This window comes from Pristiophorus japonicus, chromosome 9 (genome assembly GCF_044704955.1).
Source record: "Pristiophorus japonicus isolate sPriJap1 chromosome 9, sPriJap1.hap1, whole genome shotgun sequence".
In the NCBI taxonomy this organism is placed as follows: Eukaryota; Metazoa; Chordata; class Chondrichthyes; family Pristiophoridae; genus Pristiophorus; species Pristiophorus japonicus.
This window is the reverse complement of record NC_091985.1, coordinates 105,926,718-105,951,504: the sequence shown is the minus strand read 5'-3', so window position 1 is coordinate 105,951,504 and position 24,787 is coordinate 105,926,718. Positions and strand designations below refer to the sequence as shown.

The 24,787-nt window shown below is 47.5% G+C and overlaps 1 pseudogene; it reads left to right on the top strand.

The window, feature by feature from the left end:
- The first annotated feature begins 5,113 nt into the window (after positions 1-5,113).
- Positions 5,114-5,283, top strand: LOC139274238 (U2 spliceosomal RNA; annotated as a pseudogene).
- The last annotated feature ends 19,504 nt before the right edge of the window (positions 5,284-24,787 follow it).

Below are 24,787 nucleotides of genomic sequence, written 5' to 3'. Positions count from 1 at the left end.
TCCCTCTCTCTCCCCCTTCTCCCTCTCCCTCCCCCCCTCTCCCTCTCCCTCCCTCCCTCTCCCTCTCTCCCCCTCCCTCTCTCTCGCCCTCTCTCTCTCTCCCTCTCCCTCCCCCCACCGACCCGAACCGAATCGAACCTCCCCGACCCGACCCAACCCAACGCCACCTACCTGTAAATCTGGTGCTGGGGACGGGCCCTGCCCGAAGTCTCGGGATGGCCCGTTCAGCCTTTGGTCCCGAAAGGCCTGCCTGAAACACTTTCACACAGGTAGGAAGATGGTTTATTTAATCTTTTCTTTGCTTATAAATGTTTATTCAGGTTGGATTTATTTGTATAATATTTGTATAAGTATAAATAAGGATTTATTATAGAATTTAATGACTTCCCTCCCCCCCCCTCACTTCGTTCTGGACGCCTAATTTGTAACCTGCGCCTGATTTTTTAATGTGTAGAACAGGTTTTTTCAGTTCTACAAAAATCTTCACTTGTTCCATTCTACTTTAGTTTGGAGTACGTTTTCACTGTGGAAACTTTCAAATCAGGCGTCAGTGGCCGGACACGCCCCCTTTTGAAGAAAAAATTCTGTTCCAAAGTAGAACTGTTCTACCTGACTAGAACTGCAGAAAAAAAAATTGCGATTTCTAAGATAGTCCGTTCTCCACCAGTTGCTCCTAAAAGTCAGGCGCAAATCATGTGGAAACTTGGGCCCTATGTAACCACAGCACCAGGTGCTATTCCCTTTGTCTGAAACATGGTCGCGACCAGTTTTGTCCAATTCTGTAGTACAGACACGAGGGCCATGAATTTAATTGGGGGTGGGATAGGGTGGATGGGAATAGTGCATGCGATCTCACAGTGGGTAGCGCATCCAGAAACAGTAGTGAATTGAGACCCAGATGTTTTTAGTGGCTGTGCCTAATTTCCATAAATGTTGTCAGACTCCCACCTGAACCCACTGGATGAAAGGTTAGCAGAAGTGGGAATTTGGGCAGCAGGAGGCCGTCAACGGGGACCTGCAGGCACAGTCCCAGCAGTCAGGTAAGTGGTGGAGGGGGAGGCGGGGCCGACACAGGAAACCTGAAAATGGTCTGGCCCTCCTTCCAGCGCCCGACTGGTTGGGCCTGATGGGGAAGCTGTCGCTGCTTCCCAGCTCATGACCCAATTAAAATGGCAGTCAGATTGAATCTTGAATCTATTAATTAACAATACAAGGCAGAAGCCAAAAATTTTACACTCTAGTTTTGGCAGATTTCCATTCTCTTGCTGAAAGCATTTATTTGATGGTACAGTTCCATTTTTGTCTTTGTTTCACAAATCATTACTATGGGCTATCTTTACTTATTTGAGGCCATTAAGATTCAGCCATCCTGCAGTCAACTGAAATCCCCTTGACTTTGGAAACAGTGTGTAATGTTGGGTCAAACTTCTCCTGAGATGTTTTGACATCCTCTTGTCATTGGTGATTGTCTATAATTGTTTCTATCATTTTAGTAATTTCCTTGGTGCTCATCAAGATGAAAGGTATTAACAATGAGAAATGAAAGTCTTTTCCATTTTAGTCACCCAGAGGGTGAAATTATTTTTTATGCTCGAGTTAAGTGTGTGTTAATGTGCAGTAATTTGTTGCATTGGCACACTTTCCCCACACTCCTAAAACCCTTCCTGGGACTGGAAAGGTTTAATGTATTTTAAGTATGAAGGAAGGAACATAGGAACAGGAGTGGGCCATTCAGCCTCTTGAGCCAGTTCCACCATTCAATTAGATTATGGGGATCTGTACGTTAACTCCATCTACCCGCCTTGGTTCAGTAACCCTTAATACCCTTGCCTAACAAAAACCTTTCAATCTCAGTTTTGACATTTTCAATTGACCTAGGCTCAACAGCATTTTGGGGGAGAGAGTTCCAGATTTCCACTATCCTTTGTGTGAAGCAGTGCTGAATGGCCAAGCTCTCATTTTAAGATTACGCCCCCTTGTTATGGATTCTACCACCAGAGGAAATAGTTTTTCTCTATGTACTCGATCAAATCATAGAATCATAGAATGATACAGCACCGAAGGAGGCCGTTGGGCAAATCATGCCTGTACCAGTTCGTTGGTAGAGCCATCCAATTAGTCCCATTCCTCTGCTCATTTCCCATAACCCTAATACATTTTTACCTTCACGCGTTCATCTAATTCTCTTTTGAATGTTACCATTGAATCTGCTTCTACCACCCTTTCAGGCAATGCATTCCAGATCATAGCATAGAAACATAGAAAATAGGTGCAGGAGTAGACCATCCGGCCCTTCGAGCCTGCACCACCATTCAATATGATCATGGCTGTTCATGCAACTTCAGTACCCCATTCCTGCTTTCTCTCCATATCCCTTGATCCCTTTAGCCGTAAGGGCCACACCTAAATCCCTTTTGAATATATCTAACGAACTGGCCCCAACAACTTTCTGTGGTAGAGAATTCCACAGGTTCACAATTCTCTGAGTGAAGAAGTTTCTCCTCATCTCGGTCCTAAATGGCTTACCACTTATCCTTAGACTGTGACCCTGGTTCTGGACTTCCCCAACATCGGGAACATTCTTCCTGCATCTAACCTGTCCAGCCCCATCAGAATTTTGTATGTTTCTATGAGATCACATCTCATTCTTCTAAATTCCACTGAATACAAGCCTAGTCGATCCAATCTTTCTTCATATGTCAGTCCTGCCATCCCAGGAATCAGTCTGGTGAACCTTTGCTGCACTCCCTCAATAGCAAGAATGTCCTTCCTCAGATTAGGAGACCAAAACTGTACACAATATTCAAGGTGTGACCTCACCAAGGCCCTGTACAACTGTAGTAAGACCTCCCTGCTCCTATACTCAAATCCTCTAGCTATGAAGGCCAACATACCATTTGCCTTCTTCACCGCCTCCTGTACCTGTATGCCAACCTTCAATGACTGATGTAGCATGACACCCAGGTCTCATTGCACCTCCCCCTTTACCAATCTGTCACCATTCAGATAATAATCAGCCCTCCTATTTTTACCACCAACTCCATAGCAACTTGCTGTGTAATTGTTTTTTCTCATCTTGCCTCTGGGCCTTTTGCCAATCACCTTAAATATATGCCCTCTGGTGATCAGTAGTTGGATTGGCCCTGAAAATGGGCGAGGGGATCGCTCGCTGAAAGGAATGCTGGCAGCACGCGATCTTTGTACTGCCTGCTAATTTTAATGATTGTGAGATTCAGCCCAGCACTGAATGCGCTGCTGAGTGGCTGAACACTCAGCAGGGTGCCCAAGTTCGTGTGAGGCTAGCACCAATGAAAGCTAGTGTGCACTTCTGAAAGGCAGTCTGCACTCCTTGAAGGGGAGGGTCATTCTGTCTGCAGCAGCTCATTCAACTGGCTGGGGAAGACAATGCATAACAACGACTGATGTCACAACAGGTGAGGGAGTATGCACCAAGGTTCTCCGATGCAGCACTGGATGCCTTGGTGCAGGAGGTGGATAGGTGGAGAGAGCTCCTATTTCCACAGGGCGCCAGGGTGCCCTCCAGGCAAAATCAAAACACCAATGGGGGCAGATAGCCATAGCTGTCAATGCTAGTAGTGTCACTCTGAGGACCTGGCTGCAGTGCAGGAAAAAGTTTAATGAACTCACTTGGGTGGTTAAGGTCAGTCAATTAATCTTCAAAAGCCATATCCCACCATTAACACCACTAGCCTCAATGCACCACACCCCCATTACTGACCTACCAACAATCTCTATCAAACATGACTCATACCTCACATTCATACCTTCACCTCACCCTCACACACTTACCACTGCTGCAAGACTCACACCTCACAACTTGCACACAAGCTACTATTCACCCATGGCGGACACATCACCCAAACATTGCACCACACACTTCACTTTCTCTTGCAGAACAAGGTGGCTCATGATTGGAGCCAGCAGGGACCACCCGAAGGGGCACAGGTGTGCCTGCATAATCTCAGCCCCATGGAGGAGACGGTGCTGGCCAGTCTTGGGAAGGCAATCGATGAGCCCATGGCCGACGGTATCCTTGTACCTATTCTCACATCCCATTTGCCCACTATCTCTTCTGGCTTACAAGCTGTAGATGGTGTAAGCAAGCACCTCTTGCTTTAGCCCTCTTCCCCTCACCACACTTACCCTTGTGTGCTAATGGGAGGCGCACAGCGTGCCAATTTCGCCCCCTCTGTCTCCTCCCTCCTAACCAATTTCTGATCCAAGCCAATAGGTTGCCTCCAATTCCATGCGCTCTCATTTTTGCTAATATTTTCTTATATGGTACCTTGTCAAATGGCTTCTGGAAGTCCAGATAAATAATATCCACAGACACTCCCTTATCTACCACGTTAATTACCTCCTCAAAAAATTCAACTAATTTCGTTAGACATAAGTTACCTTTTACAAATCCATGCTGGGTCTCTCTGATCAGTTCATATTTGTCCAAGTGCTCAGTCACGCTGTCCCGAATATTGGATTTTAGTAACTTCCCCACAACTGACATTAGACAAATAGACCTATTGCTTCCTAGTTTATCTCTCCTACCCTTCCGAAATATTCGAGTGATATTGCCATTATCAAATCCAAGGGACAATTCCTGAATCCAGAGTGTTTTGGACTAACACATCAACAATTTCCTCACCTACTTCTTTCACTACCCTGGCATGGAAACCATGGGATCCTGGAGATTTGTCTGTCTTTAATCTCAATTATTTCTCCATCGATGTTTTTTTAACTTGGATTGAATCGAGTTAGTTCCTCTGCTTGATTTAGTTTTAAGTTTCCTCGTATTGCTGGTATTTTAATGCACAGGTCCAGCATTAATGTTTTTTTTGGGCTTGTTAAGCACCAATTAAAGATGAATATGCAAATTCACACATATTTGCCTTTCAGCCTGTCTGCCATTAATAAAGATTCCAAGCTCCCCGAAAGCACACAGGGTAAAGTTGTGTGTTTTTAGAAGAAGGTCAACAAAGAACAAAAATTGTAACCGCATCCACCCATAACACACACTGCCTGTGTAGTGTTATTTCTTCCCACACCGTATGCCCATCAAGCATCTCCACATCAGATAAAGTACAGTTTATGCGGAGTAAGGCTTTTTGGCTAAGATCAAGTGTAGTATCTGTTATCAGTTTAAAATCCCCTATGGGGACATGATATTGAATTGATTTTTGGACAGGGAGCTGGATCAGGGGCATGCCCCGTCCACTCCATGCACCGACCTGGTATTGCAATATTTCCAGAAACGGTGCAACTTCGCCTCTCGGCCTTTTGGCCTAAGATCAAACACATTGGCGCAAAGTGATCTTTGGCGTTAGAGTTGATCTGGAACGAAATTGGATTAAAAAAAGGCTTTTAAAATGATGGAACAGGGGCTTGCTCCGTCCACTCCACGCATCGACCTGGTATTGCAGTGTTTCCAGGAACGGTGCAGCTTCCCCTCTCGGCCTTTTGGCTAAGATCAAGTGTAGTAGCGCAAAGTGATCTTTGGCGCTGGAGTTGATCTGACAAGAATGAACAAAAAAAAGGCTTTTTAAATGTTACCCTACTGCATCAGTGCAAGTGCAACATTTTCCATTTCCCATGCCAGCTTCCTTGTAAGATTAGGATTACCAAATTTGCTGTGGGTCAATAGCTAATATGAGACTGTGCAAACTCATTCCACATTGAATCCTCACAGCTAGCATAGGGAGGAGATGTTCTTTTATTTTCCTCACCAATTTTGCTCCCTACCCCTCTCCTCCCCTCTGTGGGGTACGGTACCAATAGTGCCCCCAGTAGCTTCGCCAAATGACTTGATTACAAATATTGTCAGCTAATTCAATCATAGGCCTAGTTGCACCTGATAATGCTGTCACCTGACATCCACACTTCCAGCAGGAGTCACTCAATAGCGATCAGGAATGGGAACTCTGATGGAATTTTCCCTCCACAGACTGGTGATTGAATCTGCGGCCATCAGCTACTCACTGGATAAACTCATGGAGCCATCTTAGAACCTGGACTTTTCTCCTTCCAAAGGGTTGAAGTTTCGGGCCGCGCCTAGAACGGCGCAGCCCCAAGCTGGACGCCCGTTTTTCGCGCTCAAAAGTGCGCAGGAAAAAAACTGCCAGATTCTCCGGCTCCTCGGAGCTCTTCACCAGCTTGGCATGGTGCGCAGATCACAGCGGGGGGCGGAGCCAGACACTCGCTCTGATTCTCTAAGCAGTGGGGGGGGCAGGTCTAATTTAAATAAGGCAACGTCGTGCCGGCAACCCTGCGCATGCGCGTTGGAGCGTGCGCGCACGCACAGTGTGAAACAAACATTGGCACTTGGCCATTTTTAAAGGGACTGGAGGAAAAGTGAAGATTTGTCTCGTAGACCCCTGGAAAGGCTTGTGATTTAATTTTAGTGATATTTTTGTGTGTGAAGGAGTGCTTTTAGCAGCACTGTTGAATAAATCACCTGCTGAAATCAGTGAGTGCAGCTTTTCACTGCTAAACGTGCAGAACAGGTGCTGCATTGGTGCATGCAAATTAAGGACTGTGTGTTTTGAGAAATAAGAGTGTCGATTCAACTTTGCAATGGATCAACGTCCACCAAGAACAAAGAATTTCTTGCATGAAGAAGTGGAGATATTAATCAACGTAATTGAGCAGAGATGGCAGGAGCTAGATACCAGCAACAGAGGTCGCATAAAAGTGCCACCAAAAGAAATGAAGAAACGCTGGAACCAAGTTGCAGAAGATTACTGCGCAGTGGTGCATACCAGGAGATCTGGAAGTCAGTGTAAAAAGAAATGGCACGACCTTGGTCAAGTAGTTGGTGTAAGTAATATTTTCCATTTTTAATTTAATCGTAATTGTAACCTGGCCATCTGTATGTTCCACCTTGCAGACTGACACACTCTGTAAAAAGTTATATTTTACTCTTTGCAGAAGAAATTGGCCCACAACAAAAGGGAGGCAACTCGGACAGGAGGAGGCGTGCCCAATCTGCATCCACTGACATCCTTGGAACAAAGGGTAGCTGCTATGATGAGTCGTACATGGAGAAAAGCAATCAGTACAGCACAAGCTGGGCCCGCACGCGAGGAAGAGGGTAAGTCCTGAAAATGCATCGTGGCCCTTTAAATCAACCTGCTGCCTGGCCTGCTATGTGTGAGAGTACTCATGCCACCCATCCGGCCCCCTCCCTTGCTGTTAAGCATTTGACTGTTCTGATGTATTTTGCAGAACATCATGATGATGATGATGATGATGATGATGATGATGATGATGATGATGCTGCTGCCAACCCTGAGGATCCTGAGGGTACAGAACAAGAACCAGTACAACCAGCTGCGGACGATCCAGATTGGATGATGACAGCGATGACTGAAATGTCTGCAGGGGAGAGCTTCCAAATTAATGTTTATGAGCCCCCATCAAGGGGCATCAGAGTTTCAACCCCGAGCATAGGTTTTGGTTCTACCTTCCATGGTTTTGATTCCGATGTTGCGGGTCCCAGTGGTGCTGCTGGTATAATGCAGCATTCTACAGTCAGTGCACTACCGTCCGAGCCTGCGCCTCCCTCTCGCATAGGTTCTGGTTCCACCTTCTATGGTTTTGATTCCGACGCTGCGGGTCCCAGTGCTGCTGCTGATATCATGGAGCAGCTTACACCCATTCACCCACCATCCCAGCCCACGGCTCGCACTCAAGTGCTGTCGTCTGGAACACCGAGCATCCCACCATCCCAGCCCGAGCCTCTCTCTCTAGTACTGCCGTCTGCAACACAAAGCGTCCCACCGTCCCAGCCCGAGCCTATCCCTCTAGTTCTGCCATCTGCAACACAGAGCATCCCACAGTCCCAGCTCGAGCCTCCCTGTGTAGTGGTGCCGCTTGCAACTCCGAGCGTCCCACCGTCCGTCAGGGAGGGCATGCAAATAAAGGCACAGGCCATCAGGGAGGGCCTGGATGAGGTAGCTGCTGCAATTATATCCCTTCCGGATATAAAAGGGGTCAGAGGGTCTAGTAAGGAGGAGGAACTGAGGGAAATACTTATTAGTCGGGAAATTGTGTTGGGGAAATTGATGGGATTGAAGGCCGATAAATCCCCAGGATCTGATGGTCTGCATCCCAGAGTACTTAAGGAGGTGGCCTTGGAATAGCGGATGCATTGACAATCATTTTCCAACATTCCATAGACTCTGGATCAGTTCCTATGGAGTGGAGGGTAGTCAATGTAACCCCACTTTTTAAAAAAGGAGGGAGAGAGAAAACAGGGAATTATAGACTGGTCAGCCTGACATCGGTAGTGGGTAAAATGATGGAATCAATTATTAAGGATGTCATAGCAGCGCATTTGGAAAGAGTTGACATGATAGGTCCAAGTCAGCATGGATTTGTGAAAGGGAAATCATGCTTGACAAATCTTCTGGAATTTTTTGAGGATGTTTCTAGTAGAGTGAACAAGGGAGAACCAGTTGATGTGGTATATTTGGACTTTCAGAAGGCTTTCAACAAGGTCCCACACAAGAGATTAATGTGCAAAGTTAAAGCAGATGGGATTGGGGGTAGTGTGCTGACGTGGATTGAGAACTGGTTGGCAGACAAGAAGCAAAGAGTAGGAGTAAATGGGTACTTTTCAGAATGGCAGGCAGTGACTAGTGGGGTACCGCAAGGTTCTGTGCTGGGGCCCCAGCTGCTAAAATTTTACATTAATGATTTAGACGAGGGGATTAAATGTAGTATCTCCAAATTTGCAGATGACACTAAGTTGGGTGGCAGTGTGAGCTGCGAGGAGGATGCTATGAGGCTGCAGAATGACTTGGATAGGTTAGGTGAGTGGGCAAATGCATGGCAGATGAAGTATAATGTGGATAAATGTGAGGTTATACACTTTGGTGGTAAAAACAGAGAGACAGACTATTATCTGAATGGTGACAGATTAGGAAAAGGGGAGGTGCAACGAGACCTGGGTGTCATGGTACATCAGTCATTGAAGGTTGGCATGCAGATACAGCAGGCGGTTAAGAAAGCAAATGGCATGTTGGCCTTCATAGCGAGGGGATTTGAGTACAGGGGCAGGGAGGTGTTACTACAGATGTGCAGGGCCTTGGTGAGGCCACACCTGGAGTATTGTGTACAGTTTTGGTCTCCTAACTTGAGGAAGGGCATTCTTGCTATTGAGGGAGTGCAGCGAAGGTTCACCAGACTGATTCCCGGGATGGCGGGACTGATATATCAAGAAAGACTGGATCAACTGGGCTTGTATTTACTGGAGTTCAGAAGAATGAGAGGGGATCTCATAGAAACATTTAAAATTCTGACGGATTTAGACAGGTTAGATGCAGGAAGAATGTTCCCAATGTTGGGGAAGTCCAGAACCAGGGGTCACAGTCTAAGAATAAGGGGTAAGCCATTTAGGACCGAGATGAGGAGAAACTTCTTCACCCAGAGAGTGGTGAACCTGTGGAATTCTCTACCACAGAAAGTTGTTGAGGCCAATTCACTAAATATATTCAAAAAGGAGTTAGATGTAGTCCTTACTACTAGGGGGATCAAGGGGTATGGCAAGTAAGCAGGAATGGGGTACTGAAGTTGCATGTTCAACCATGAACTCATTGAATGGCGGTGCAGGCTTGAAGGGTTGAATGGCCTACTCCTGCACCTATTTTCTATGTTTCTATGGGCCCAAGTTTCGAGCCGCGCCTAGAACGGCGCAGTCCCGACCTGGACGGCCGTTTTTCGCACCACAAAGTGCGCCTAAAAAAAACCTCCATATTCTCCACCTCCCTGCAGGTCCTCTGGCCCTCGGCGCAGCGCAGCAGGAGCTGTAGGGGGCGGAGCCAGGTCCCTGCGCTGAAAACAGTGCCGGGACCTCTGCACATGCGCGCTGCAGTGGGCGCGCATGTGCAGTAGCTCCAGGCGCCCAAAACTGTGTGGGAGGGGCCGAAGCACGCAGCCCCTAGCCCTGGCCGAATGGCCTCACTGGGGCTGCGTGAATAAGGCTCCTCCCACGGCCAGCTCCTGCTTCCTCCCGACCCGACTCGACTCCCGCTTCCCGCCTCCGGACCGGACCGACACCGACCCGACTCCCGCTTCTCCCCCCCCCCACCCCCCGCCCCCAGACCAGACCCGACCCGACCCCCCTGGCCTGGACCTGACCCGACTCCCGCTCCCCCCCCCCACCCCCCGCCCCCGGACTGGATCCGACCTGACCTCCCTCCCCCCGATCTGACCTCCCTCTCCCTCCCTCCCCCCGACCCGAACCGAACCAACCTCCCTCCCACCAACCCCCCCGACCCGCGCTCCCCCCGACCCGACCCAACGCCACCTACCTGTAAATCTGGTGCTGGGGACGGGCCCTGCCTGAAGTCTCGGGCCCGGCCCGTTCAGCCTCCCTGCCCCTTCTCCTTCCCCCCTTCCAATCTCCTTCCCCCCCTCCAATCTCCTTCCCCCCCAATCTCCTCCCCTCCAATCTCTTCCCCCCCAATCTCCTCCCCCCCATCTCGTTCCCCCCATCTCCTTCCCCCATCTCCTTTCTCCCCCTTCTCTCCTTTATCCCCTTCTCCCCTCCTCCCTCCTTCTCCCCCCTCCCCCTTCTCCCCCTTCCCACCCCCATCCCTCCCCTTCTCCCCATCCCTCCCCCTTCCCTCCCTCTGCTCCCCCCCTCTCTCCCGCTAGCCCCCTCCTCCCCCTCCCCTCGCTGTCAGAAACACAGACACTGGCAGACAGGGAATGAGAGACACACACAGACAGACAGAGAGATAGAGACACTGACAGAGACACACTGAGGGGGTGGGGGGGGCATCCCAGCACGCTGTTGGAGGACTCCCGGTGCTGCAGTCGGTAAGTAGAAAATGTTTTATTTATTGATTAAAAAAAAATTATTATTTCTTATAAATTTTTTTGATTGATTTATTGGTTGATTTATTGATGTATTTATCATTTATTATTGATGATGGCTCTTTATTTGTAAAACTGAAGCGTTTAATGTTTGTAAACTTCCCTTTAAACCCCCCCCCCCACCATTTCCTACGCCTGATTTGTAACCTACGCCTGATTTTCTAAAGTGTAGACAAGGTTTTTTCGAGCAGACAAAAATCTTCACTTACTCCATTCTAAGTTAGTTTGGAGTAAGTTTTCACTCACGAAACTTTGAAATCAGGCGTAAGTGGCCGGACACGCCCCCTTTTGAAAAAAAATTTTGTTCCAAAGTGAAACTGTTCTAACTGACTAGAACTGGAGCAAACTAAATGACGAGAATTTCGATTTCTAAGATACTCCGTACTACACCAGTTGCTCCTAAAAATCAAGAGCAAATCATGTGGAAACTTGGGGCCTATGTTTCTATGCAATAAGGGCACACAGCCCGGCCAATCAAATGACACCCCCATGAAGAAGTGAACATTCACTGAGATATGGATGAGACATAGTTGCAGCCTTTCTTTGCTGCTTTTGTCTTTTTCTTGATGTAGCTGTCGTAGCGTTTTTCAATTTGAAATTGTTTTGTAAGTTTTGTAACTTTACAACTTATAAGTGATCTTATGGTTTTTAAGTGATCTTATAGTGTAAATGCTCTCACATTATGTAACTTATTTAATTTTGCATCTAAAAAGTGATCTTGAAGTTTAAGTGATCTTAAGAGTGTAAGATTTTTCACATTGAGATTGTTTTGTAACTTTTGTAACTTTACAAGTTTATAAGTGATCTTAAAGTTTTTAAGCAATCTTCAAGAGTCATATTAAAAAGTATAGTTTGATTCAACAAATATTTTATTACAGTGACGTTAACTTTTCAATAAAATATTTTTTCATTAAAACTGTTTCATGTTCCATTAACACAACACAACGTCGGAACAACTGCAAAGAATAAACATGTCCATGCGCAACAGTGGTCGCAGAGCCCTCAGACATCAGTAGTTGAAGTGTTCATGGATGAGCTGCTGGCGCAAGGCTCGAGCAAATCGTTAAAGGGGCACGATGGACGGCCCTCCTCCGACCTCGTGCTCCTGCATCAGGCACTTGCATGCTTTCCTGATCGTCGTCATCATCCACATCCTGCTCTTCCATAATATTATCATCATGCACTGGACCCTCACGTCGGACTTCGGGTTCCACTACCAGCTCCTGCTGCCTCATGATGGCTAAGTTATGAAGCATGCAGCACACAACAGTGAAGTGACCGACAATCTGAGGAGAGTATTGCAACTGTCCTCCAGAATGGTCCAGGCATCGGAATCGCTGTTTCAATATGCCAATGGTCCTCTCAATGATGCTGCGCGTCGCAATGTGCGCCATGTTGTATTGATGGTCAGCTTCTGTCCGTGTCACGCATAGGGGCGTCATGAGCCAGGTGGTCAGGCCGTACCCTTTGTCTCCCAGTAGCCAGCTCTGCCCTTCTGGCTGCTGCTCAAACATGTTAGATATAACGCTGTCGTGTTGGATGAACGCATCGTGAGTGCTGGCAGGGTATCTCGCATCAATTGACATGATGCGCTGCTTGTCGTCACACACGAGCTGCACATTGATAGAGTGGAAACCTTTCCTATTTCGGAACTGCTCAGAATCCTCCACAGGTGCTCACAAGGCTATGTGGGTACAATCAATGCAGCCCTGTCCCTTTGGGAAGCCGGCAATCCTGAAGAAGCCCACAGCGCCCTCATGGATCGCTTGTGCGGTCATTGGGAAATTGATTAAGTCATTCCTTCGCGCATACAGTGCAGCCGTGACCTGGTAAATGCAGGCATGGATTGCATGTTGAGAGATGGCACACATATCTCCAGTTGTAGCCTGAAACGATCCCAAGGCATAGAAAGAAAGTGCAGCTGTTACCTTCACTGCAACAGACAGGGCAGTTGGCGTTCTGCTTCTGGGCTGCAAATCTGCTCTCACCATATCACAGATCTCAGCGACAACTTCTCTGCGAAAACGCAGCATTTTGACACAATCAGCCTCGCTCATGTCCAGGTACGAGCGCCTGGCTCGATATTGTCGACGTGGGTAAGGTCTCCTGCCTATCAACCTACGGGCTATGACGTTCCTGGTGCGGTGAGCTCTAATCAATTCTCTCTTATGCAGTGAATTGATGGCGAACCATTGCATAATACGTGGTGTTGACAATGCAGCGCCCATTCTGCAAATTTAAGTTTAAAACTGTCTATGTGGTCGCCTCGGCCTGTCCCTGGCCAAATGGCCTCAGTCCCCCTCACAGCTCGAAGGCTGCTTGATTGCTGTGTCTTTGCCTGCCGTCCAGTCACTGACGATGCCCCTATCCCGTGATCAAATGGCCTCAGTCCCCTCACAGTTCGAAGGCTGCTTGCTGTATCTTCGGCTGCCGTCGAACCACTGACGCCACCCCTATCGCATGGCCAAATGACCTCAACCCCTTTTGCAGCTCGAAGGCTGCTTGTTGTTTCTTCGGCTGCCGGCCAGCCACTGATGGAAGGAAGGCCTGTCTGAAGCACCGCAGCTCAAAGGCTGCTGCCGTTTCACACAGGTAGGAACATGGATTATTTAATCTTTTCTTTGCTTCTAAATTTTTATTCAGGTTGGATCTTTATTTGTATAAATATAACTGCTGAATGATTGTTGAATTTAATTACTTCCCGTCCCCCCCACTCTCTCCCCCCCACCCCCTCTCGCTCCCTACGCCTAATTTTTAACCTACGCCTGATTTTCTAAGTGTAGGCAAGGTTTTTTCGAGCGTACAAAAATCTTCACTTACTCCATTCTAAGTTAGTTTGGAGTAAGTTTTCACTGCCTAAACTTTGAAAATAGGCGTAAGTGGCCGGACACATCCCCTTTTGAAAAAAAAATTCTGTTCCATAGTGAAACTGTTCTAACTGACTAGAACTGGAGCAAACTAAATGCCGAGAATTGCAATTTCTAAGATACTCCATTCTAAACCAGTTGCTCCAAAAAAACAGGAGCAACTCAGGCCAAAACTTGGCCTCATAAATTCATCCCTTCCCTCCTGAAGGCACTAACTCATACTGAAATATGGTTCATCCCTTTGATACCATGTCTAAATTGGCAGTGTTTTCATGCTGTCTTGTGAAACTATTTAGTTTGTATGGTTACAGCTAATGCTCAATTGGATGGTTTAGTTACAGCTAACATTGAAAAAAGCAGTAAATCATTTGTTAGCACTTGGGTAGCGACTACAGATAATTACCCAATATTTATTGCTAAAATCACCTTACCAACTCCAGCCTTGATGCCTGGCGCTTTCTGAACAATCTGTTTAAAACTTTCAAATTAAAGATCTTAAAAAAAATATTGGGCTGATCTTTCATTAACAATGGAAGTTATTTAAATTGTAAGCTGCTTTTTGTAAAATCTATGTGTAGTTATATCCTTAAGATATTTTCTGTTGATTTATGTGCTCCATGTATCACTTGATTGAATAATCAGTTCGCCTACGTTTTCTTATTAATGGACTTTGTAATAACTTCATTGGAATGATACAATAGCAGAGAAAATGTAAGTTTGTATTTCATAAAATTGATGGAAATATTAATCACTTTTAAAAGCTTGTTTGAAGCACGCAATGGCTTTCGTAATTGCTAAAAAAAAATCACTGGACCAAGTAATAAAGCCCAGTTGAGGATTGGCAGGGATTCTCTTTCCATCGTCACTCTTTAACCAACTATTAGGTACTGTCCAGGAGTGACTTGCAATTCTCCCTTTTTCCAACATTGTCAAGACCATACTTTCGAATCAGGTCTCCAAAAATGTAGGTGCTTAATACAAGAAGTATCCCATATCTCCCATGGCACTGCTTCAAAGAAGTGCACTGGGGATAACTCACCTGCTCTTCTTTGAAGTAGTGCCATGGGATCGTGTTTCAATATGCGGTTACTATTACTTCGCCACACCTCCGCCACGATCTCTCGCTGCTCCTCCACCACAAACATTTGAATGAGGGTACGGGGCCCAGAAGAGCCAAGGGCCCAAGGGCAGCATGGGCCTGCCCGCACTGCGATATGTGTGCGCACTAGATCTGTGCAGGAGAGCAGGTCTCCAGTCATCCTGGTTCAACCCTTGCCACTGGATAAAGGCCTAGCTCTGTCAAGCCCGTGTGATGGCTGATGTGCAACGGTCACCACACGTTAAACAAATCCACGCACAGGTATCTTCCACCCCCTCAATTGGAGTTCAGGACTGGAACATCGGGTCCTTCATTGAAACATCTGTGAACTCTTGGGGAAGCACGTCATCCTCGTTCGAGGGACCGCCTATGATGATGATCCCATATCTTTTTTTTTTAATTATGATTTATAAAAATAGATGCAAATTATATTTTAATACTCAGTAAGCTTGATTAAATGGCGACTCACTGAAAAGCAATAATACAAGAGGTTGCTGAATATATTGTTGAGACATAATAATCTTTCTTCACCTCTCTAATTCTGCAGCTCATACACAGTAAAGATACAATGACCTTCTTTGTCACTGTAAAAAAAACTGCACGTCATTGAAACAGGATCATTAAAAATGTTTCACATTAATGAATTCCAAACAATCAAAACTAATCATCACTCTGCATATGCAAATTAGATTTTGCTTTCCTGTAATAATGAACAGGTAATTTATACATCATTGTACAAACTTTTTCGAAATATATATAGAGATTCATAGAGATATTACTACACATGCTATTTAAATCACTACCTATTTTCCAGCACAGCATCGGTTAAACAACTCCACTCATTTGCAAAGTCATATAATGGCACTGAAATTGTGGCCTCTCCGGATGTGTATGATGTGCGCACGTGCCCGAAGAGGCCCCATAAGTTCTGGGTTTAGTCGCCTAAACCCGGCACTTGCGATCTGTCAAAATTTCTTTTGACAGTTCCAACACATCCCCGAGAGAAGAGCCTTCGCAGGTGGAGATTTGGGCTATTTGCCCACCTCTTCCCCAGTGAATGTCCTTAAAACTCTTATGCCTGGTAAAAGCAGGTGTAAGGCCTGCTTTTACTGACGTAAGAGTTTTAATAGATAGAAAAATTAAATGTTATCACTAATTTTTATATTAAAACCCTGTCCATTCAGGTAAGTTTATTTTTAACCCTATTAAAACAGTTTTAAAATATTTTTAAAAAAATAATTTTTTTCCTAAATCATATAGGGGTGGATTTTTGGGTCTTCTGCAACCCGTTTTTCACCCTGGAGCGGCAGAAATGGCGGCAGTGAGGTCTTCTGGGCGGGCGGTCGGGGCGGGCGGTCAGGTCTGGTTTAGCGGCGGTGTGGAGCAGCACCGCCCGGAAAAGCATAGTATCTAAAGCATGGTATCTAAACACGCTGCTGAAGCAAAAGCAGGGCACTTGGCAAACAATGAGGAATGGCTGTGTGTGAAGATCTTCAGAAGGACATAGCAAGGTTAATAGAATGGGAAGACAGGTAGCAGATGGAATTTAATGCAGAGAAGAGCAAGTTAATGCCTTTGGAAGGAAAAACAAAGGGCGGGTTCGGAGGAGGGTCCGCTGTCAAAATCTGAACCCGTACCCATGTCAATTTCCCAAGTGCCAGATCTGCCTGCGCTTTACAGACCCGACACTAAGCCAATTGAAATAGTTAAGAGCTTTTTAAAAAGGTACTTAAACAGCTTTTTACAATCTACTGACAATTTTTCCAACTTTTTGAAGAGTTTCACGGCACTCGGGGATCACGTCAGGTAAGTAAGTTGTGTTATCAATGATTCTCCATTCCCCATAGGTGACAGCTGCAAGAGTAGTAAAGAAGCTGCCATTTCACATTTTCTCATTTTCCAATCTTAGAAGCTGGATCTTTCAAAATTTGGAATACACTTTCCAGCTTTCGAAAGGTTGGAAGTGTTTGGAGTAAACTCTCTATCCAGTGTCACCTCTTTTGAGCAACCACTCTTGCCATTGACAGATCTCTTCTGTCTTCTCAACTTCAGCTGCCATCTATTCCAGCAGCAACGGCGTTTGGTCTACCCCAGTGTAGAGGAAACCACATCGTGAGCAGCGAATACAGTATACTAAATTGAAAGAAGTACAAATAAATCAGTGTTTCACCTGGAAGGAGTATTTGGGGCCCTGGACTGTGGGAAGGGAAGAGGTAAAAGGGAATGTGCTGCATCTCTTGCGCTTACACAGGAAGGTGCCGTGGGAAGGGGAGGGGCTGCTGGAGGTGGCTGCGGAATGGACCGGGGTGTTGCGGAGGGAGCAGTCCTTTCGGAATACTGAGAGGGGAGGGGAAGATGTGATTGGTGGTGGGATTATGCTGGACATGCGGAAATGGCGGAAGATGATCCGTGGAGGCTGGTGGGGTGAAAGGTGAGGACAAGGCGAACCTTGTCATGGTTCTGGGAGGGAGGGGAAGGGGTGAAAGCAGAGATGCAGGAAATAGAACAAACACGGTCGAGGGTCATGTTAACCACGGCGGAGGGGAATCCTCGGTTGAGGAAAAATGAAGATATGTCAGAGGCACTAGTGTGAAAGGTGGCATCGTCAGAGCAGATGCGATGGAGACGGAGAAACTGGAAGAATGGAATGGAGTTTTTACAGGATGCGGGGTGGGAGAAAGTATAGTCTAGGTAGCTGTGGGAGTCAGTGGGCTTAGAGTGGACACTGGTCGATAGCCCATCCCCAGAAATGGAGACAGAGAAGTCGAGAAAGGGAAGAGTCGGAGATGGACCATATGAAAGTGAGGGAAGGGTGGAAATTCTTCATTGCAAACTGCTGACGGGACATCGGCCGTTTCAATTTCTCTGCTCCCCTCACTCACTCCGACCTACTTCCCTTTAACCTTGCAGCACTCCGCTCGCTCAGATCCAACCCTAACTTTGTGATTAAACTTGCTGACAAAGGTGGCACTATTGTTGTTTGACGAACCGACCTCTACCTTGCAGTGGCTGATCACCAACTCTCTGACGCCTCCTCCTACGTCCCCCTGGACCATGACCCCACTACTGAACATCAAGCCGCAAGATCAGGTGGAAGTGGGGGGCGGAGTGGCTGTCACTAGCGGGGCGGAAGTGGGGGTGGAGCGGAGTAGCCGAGGCTGTCAATCATCAGCGCCGTGCTGATGATGTCATTGCGCTGGCGAGTTACAACGTCTCACCCCTTCAGTTAAAGGGGAGGGCCGTTGCGAACTCTGCAACCACTTTAGTGGCAAACACTTGACTACCAGGAAGGTTTTCAGCTGGGCCAGTGGCCTGGCATCCAAGAGGGGGTGACAGGCTGCCTGTTGGCGGCCCGGCCAAATCCACAGCCATTATTGTCGGCCCGATATGGCAGTCGGCCGACAAAAAAAAATATGGCGACTATGGCAGTGCGTCCTCTCCTTTAAGGGCGGCCGAGCCGCCATGCCACAGAGAGTGTATTGACAGCAAAAACTGCAGTAGGAAAATGGACGTTGTTGTCCCGGACACCGCTCCAAAACTGAGGAAGGGCAATTTCCAAAATGGCGGCCCCTCCTCAGCGACTCGGCGGCCATTCCGCGCCATTCCATGCCCGCCGCTTTCAGACGGCCATAAGCCTTATTGGGAGAGGCAATTTTGGCCCCGATTTATTTTATTCATTCATAGGATGTGGGCATCACCAGCAAGGCCAGCATTTATTGCCCATCCCTAATTGCCCTCGAGATGGTGATGGTGAGCTGCCTCCTTGAATACAACTGAGAGCAGAGCCTCCTCCTCATCATCATCATAGGCAGTCCCTCGGAATCGAGGAAGACTTGCTTCCACTCTTAACCTGAGTTCTTAGGTGGCTGAACAGTCCAATACGAGAACCAAAGTCTCTGTCACAGGTGGGACAAATAGTCGTTGAGGGAAGGGGTGGGTGGGACTGGTTTGCCGCATGCTCTTTCCGCTGGCTGCGCTTGATTTCTGCATGCTCTCGGCGCCGAGACCCGAGGAGCTCAGCGCCCTCACGGATGCACTTCCTCCACTTAGGGCGGTCTTTGGCCAGGGACTCCCAGGTGTCAGTGGGGATGTTGCACTTTATCAGGGAGGCTTTGAGGGTGTCCTTGTAACTGTAATGACTCAGGAGTCTGGTTATTGTAAACTCACTCAGGTTCAACCTGATCCATCTTTATTCCAGCCCAAGAATGCCAGGTTGACAAAAACACACAGTTTATATACAGGTGACCAAGCACAAATGCCACATGCGTACAGCCCGATGACCTCCAACCACGGTGCCCTCTGGTGTCTGGTGACCCCCAAGCATTAATACATAACAACATCCCCTTTTAAAAATCTTAACAATCTTTTTACAAATTAAGATGGTCTGGGGCTTTCCTCAATTCAACTTTGGCTCTGGGCGAGCGTTCTGAGTCCGTTGAGACTGAGGGCTGAGTAGCCAATCTGATGGGAGTGGTCATGATCACATCAGAGACTGAAGTTTCAGAGTCAGTGATGTCACCAGAGTCCTCTGATGAGTGAACAATGGTTGGTTGGTCACTGACTGCATCTTCCTCACTCGATTCCAGTTCATCCGTGTGCCGCAGTTTAACCTGGTCAAGGTGTTTCCTGCATGTTTGCCCATTCTTGAGCACGACAATAAACACTCTGTTACCCTCCTTGGCTGTAACAGTGCCGGCGATCCACTTTGGACCTTGACCTTAGTTCAGTACATAAACCATATCATTGACGAGATGTCATGTGACACGGCAACACGCTCATGACACCATTGCTGACTTTGACGTCTGTTTTCAACACGATCATTCAAATCAAGATGAACAAGAGAAAGCCTGTTCTTGAGATTTCTCTTCATCAGTAGTTCAACAGGAGGAACCCCAGTAAGCATATGAGGTCTTGACTTGTAAGTGAGCAATATACATGACAACCATCCCTGCAGTGAACCCTGAGTTATTTGCTTGATTGTTTGAACGGCATGCTCTGCTTGACCATTAGAAGCAGGTTTGAATGGAGCTGATCTCACATGTCTGATGCCATTGAGTTTCATGAACTCCTGGAACTCAAGACTTGTGAAGCAAGATCCGTTGTCGCTCACAACAATGTCAGGCAAACCATGAGTAGCAAACATGATACGAAGGCTCTCAATGGTAGCTGTAGACGTGCTGGATGATATAATAACACACTCTATCCACTTAGAATATGCATTTACTACGATAAAAAACATCTTTCCTTGGAACGGGCCCGCAAAATCAATGTGGATCCTCGACCATGGTTTAGATGGCCACGATCAAAGACTCAGCAGAGATTCCGCTGGTACTTTACTTAGCTGCATGCAAGTATTGCACTGATGCACGCATGATTCCAGATCAGAGTCAATTCCAGGCCACCATACATGAGACCTAGCAATGGACTTCATCATGACAATACCAGGATGAGTGCTATGAAGTTCATGTACAAATTTTTCTTTACCTTTCTTAGGCATGATTACATGATTACCCCACAGTAAACAGTCTGACTGAATGGACAGCTCATCCTTGCAATGGTTGTAATGTTTGGTCTCCTTGCATCTCCATAGGTATGGCAGACCAATCACAGCTGAGTACACGCCGTTTCACAACCGATCAAATAGGGTCATGGCTGGTCCAGATCCTAACTTGTTGAGCAGTGACAGGGGTTCCTCCACTCTCAAAAGCATCCATTACTAACAGTAGATCTGCAGGTTGAGGTGTCTCCATCTCAGTTATGGGTAAGGGCAGACGACTTAGTGCATCGGCACAATTCTCTGTAGCAGGTCTATGATGGATGACCTAATCATAGGTGGACAATGTCAGCACCCAACTTTGAATATGGGCCCATGTATTGGTATTAATACCTTTGTTTTCCGCAAACAATGAAATTAATGGCTTGTGATCCGTTTCTAGTTCAAAACGAAGACCAAACAGGTATTGGTGCATTTTTTTTTACGCCATACACACAGGCCAAAGCTTCTTTCTTGACAATACTGTAAGCTCTTTCTGCTTTAGACAGACTTCTCGAAGCATACGCAACAGGTTGTAGCTTGCCTGATTCATTTGCTTGCGGGAGTATGCAGCCAACCCCATAAGATGAAGCATCACAGGCCAATACAAGACGCTATCACGGATCATAATGAACAAGCAACTTGTTTGAACCGAGCAGATTCTTGGCTTTCTCAAAGGCTCTATCTTGAGATGCACCCCAGACCCAGATGTCGCCTTTTCTTAGTAACACATGCAGTGGCTCTAATAAAGTGCTCAATCTGGGTAAGAAATTACCCAAGTAGTTGAGTAGCCCAAGGAACGAACGCAGCTCCATCACATTCTGACGCTTGGGGAGGAGCTGGCTAGCCGAGATGAACTGGAAATGGGGCGATGTGCACGCCATTTCATCTGTGGAGCGAAGTTCATGCTCACAGGTCCTACTAAAGTTCGTTTCATTATTTCAACCTGGCGTCGGGACTTTCAAAGGCACCAAAGTAAGGATACGCATCACTCCGGACGCCACAGCAGTGCACCACAAAGCCAGAGCTGTGCCGTATGTGATGCGGGAGAAAATTGAGAGTGAGTTGGACAGGTTGCTAAGTGAGGGCATAATTTCGCCCGTTGAATTCAGTGACTGGGCAAGCCCCATCGCCCCTGTTCTAAAAACGGATGGCTCGGTCAGGATCTGTGGCGACTACAAGGCCACTTTCAACTGAGTGTCCCTTCAGGACCAATACCCGCTTCCGAGAGCGGAGGATCTTTTTGCCACGCTGGCAGGCGGCAAGCTGTTCACCAAGTTGGACCTCACTTCGGCCTACATGACCCAGGAATTGGCCGAAGAATCCAAGCTACTGACCACCACCACCACGCACAAGGGGCTGTTTGTTTACAACAGGTGTCCGTTTGGCATTTGTTCAGGAGCCGCTATCTTTCAGAGGAACATGGAAAGCCTGCTCAAATCCATCCCTGGAACAATCGTATTTCAGGACAACATCCTTATCATGGGTCGAGACAACGAGGAACACCTCCACAACCTGGAGGAGGTGCTACGCCGACTGGACCGGGTAGGCCTGCGACTAAAGAAATCCAAGTGCGTGTTTTTGGCCCCAGAGGTCGAGTTTTTGGGCAGGAGGGTTGCCACAGACGGGATCCATCGCATGCCCAGGCCTGGCAACACATCGGAGTTGCGTTCATTTCTGGGACTATTGAACTATTTTGGGAACTTTCTACCGAACTTAAGTACATTGCTGGAGCTGCTACACATGCTCCTGCGTAAGGGTTGCGATTGTTTTTGGGGGGACTGTCAGGAACGGGCTTTCAATCGGGCGTGGAACCTGCTTTGTTCTAATAAGTTATTCACCCTATATGATCCCTGTAAGAAATTGGTTTTGACATGCGATGCATCATCCTATGGGGTTGGGTGCGTGTTGCAGCAGAGTAATGATGAGGGCCAACTCCAACCTGTGGCTTATGCCTCCAGGTCGCTCTCCCAAGCAGAAAGTGGGTATGGGATGGTTGAAAAGGAAGCACTCCAATGTGCCTACGGAGTGAAAAAGTTGCACCAGTACCTTTTTGGCAGAAGGTTCGAGTTAGAAACGGAGCACAAGCCGTTAACATCCCTGTTGTCCGACAGCAAAGCTGTCAATGCCAATGCGTCAGCTCGCATACAGCAATGGGCTCTCATGCTGGCTGCATATGACTACACCATACGGCACCGGCCAGGCACCGAAAATTGCGCTGAGGCGCTCAGCAGGCTTCCATTGGCCACCACTGAAGGGGCAGCGGAGCAAAGTGCTGAGATGGTCATGGCTGCCGATGTTTTCGACAGCACAGGCTCCCCCATCACAGCCCACCAGATCAAAACCTGGACAAACAGAGATCCCCTCCTATCTCTGATTAATAAATGTGTCCTGACTGGGGATTGGGCGCCCGCATACAGAGCATGCCCTGAAGAGGTCAGACCGTTTCACAGACGGATGGATGAACTCTCCATCCAAGCCGACTGCCTACTATGGGGCAGCCGGGTAGTCATGCCCCAGAGGGGTAGGGAAGCATTCATCAGGGAACTCCACAGCGAGCACCCAGGCATCGTGCTAATGAAGGCCATTGCCCGGTCACATGTATGGTGGTCGGGAATTGATGCAGACCTGGAACACTGTATTCGCAGGTGCACGACGTGTGCCCAGCTGGGCAATGCACCCAGGGAGGTCCCACTCAGCCCGTGGCCCTGGCCCACCAAGCCATGGTCACGTATTCACGTAGACTACGCGGGCCCGTTCATGGGAAAAATGTTTCTCATTGTTGTTGATGCGTACTCAAAATGGATCGAGTGCATCATATTGAATTCGTGCACAACATCCACCACAGTGGAGAGTCTGCGTGCGGTCTTTGCGACCCACGGCTTGCCAGACATCCTAGTTAGCGACAACGGCCCGTGTTTCACTAGCTATGAATTCCGAGAGTTCATGTCGGGTAATGGCATCAAACATGTCAGTGCAGCGCCGTTCAAGCCGGCTTCCAATGGCCAGGTGGAACGTGCGGTCCAAATCATAAAGCAAGGCATGCTCTGAATTCAAGGACCCTCCCTTCAATACCGTCTATCGCGCCTCCTGTTGGCCTACAGGTCCCGACCGCACTCGCTCACGGGAGTCCCGCCAGCGGAACTACTCATGAAACGTACACTAAAAACTCGGCTGTCCCTCATTCATCCAGTCTTGTCAGATATTGTTGAGGGAAAGCGCCAGTCCCAAAATGCGTGCCACGACCATAACTCAAAGGGGAGATGGATAGAAATCGATGACCCTGTATTTGTTCTTAATCACGCTGTGGGGCCCAAGTGGCTCGAGGGTACTGTAATTGGTAAAGAGGGGAATAGGGTTATAGTGGTCAGACTCAACAATGGGCAGATATACCGCAAGCATCTGGACCAAGTAAAAAAAAGGTTCAGCATGGACACTGAGGAACCTGAGGAACATCATGAGATGCTGCCCACACCACTGCCAGTGAACGAGCAACAAGAACCATCAGCAGCATGCACAGTCCCTGCGGCCAGCCTGGACGAGCCGGAATCGCCACAGGTGACAAAGACGCAGACCAAGGCTCAACAACCAGAGCCCCAACTGCGGCGCTCCACGAGAGAGCGTCGACCGCCTGAAAGACTCAATCTTTGACCCAAAGACGTTGGGGGGAGGTGATGTCATGTTTGTAACCTTCACATAACTGTAACCTTTATGTAACAACACCGTACACTGTATGCACCTGAGAAATGCACATCTTGACCCCAGGAAGTGAATTTGTGGGAGACACTCCTCACCTGGTCATCCAGGTATATAAAGGGAGGTCCCACGCAGGGTCATCACTTCTTGGTCCTGTGAATAAAGGTACAGGTCACAGAGTGACCGAGTATGTGCCTCGTGTTGATTTGCTGTCGTGTGTAAGAACACAACAAGTTCCAGGAAGGATGGGCACATATTTGGGAGGCGACAATACATTCAAGGACTTTGGAGAGGAAAGGGAGGTTGGAGATGGGGCAGTAATTTGCGAGGACAGAGGGTTCAATGGTTGTTTTTTTTGAGAAGAGGGGTGATGATGGCAGATTTGAAGGAGAGGGGGACAGTACCTAAGGAGAGAGAACTGCTAACAATATCAGCTGACATGGGAACCAGAAAAGGAAGTTGTGTGGTCAGCAATTTAGTGGGAATAGGGTTGAGGGAGCAGGAAGTGGGTCTCATGGACAAGATAAAGCAATGTCTTTACCCACTAGGTCAATGGGAACGCTTCAGACTCAGCTTCATAACTGATGAGTTCTGGGTCATCTCATAAAGTCTAAGGGTCAGATTTTCCACTTTGCTGTCTATCGCCCAATAAAATGGGCGATGTTCCAGCGATGTTCGATGTCCCAGCCTCACCAA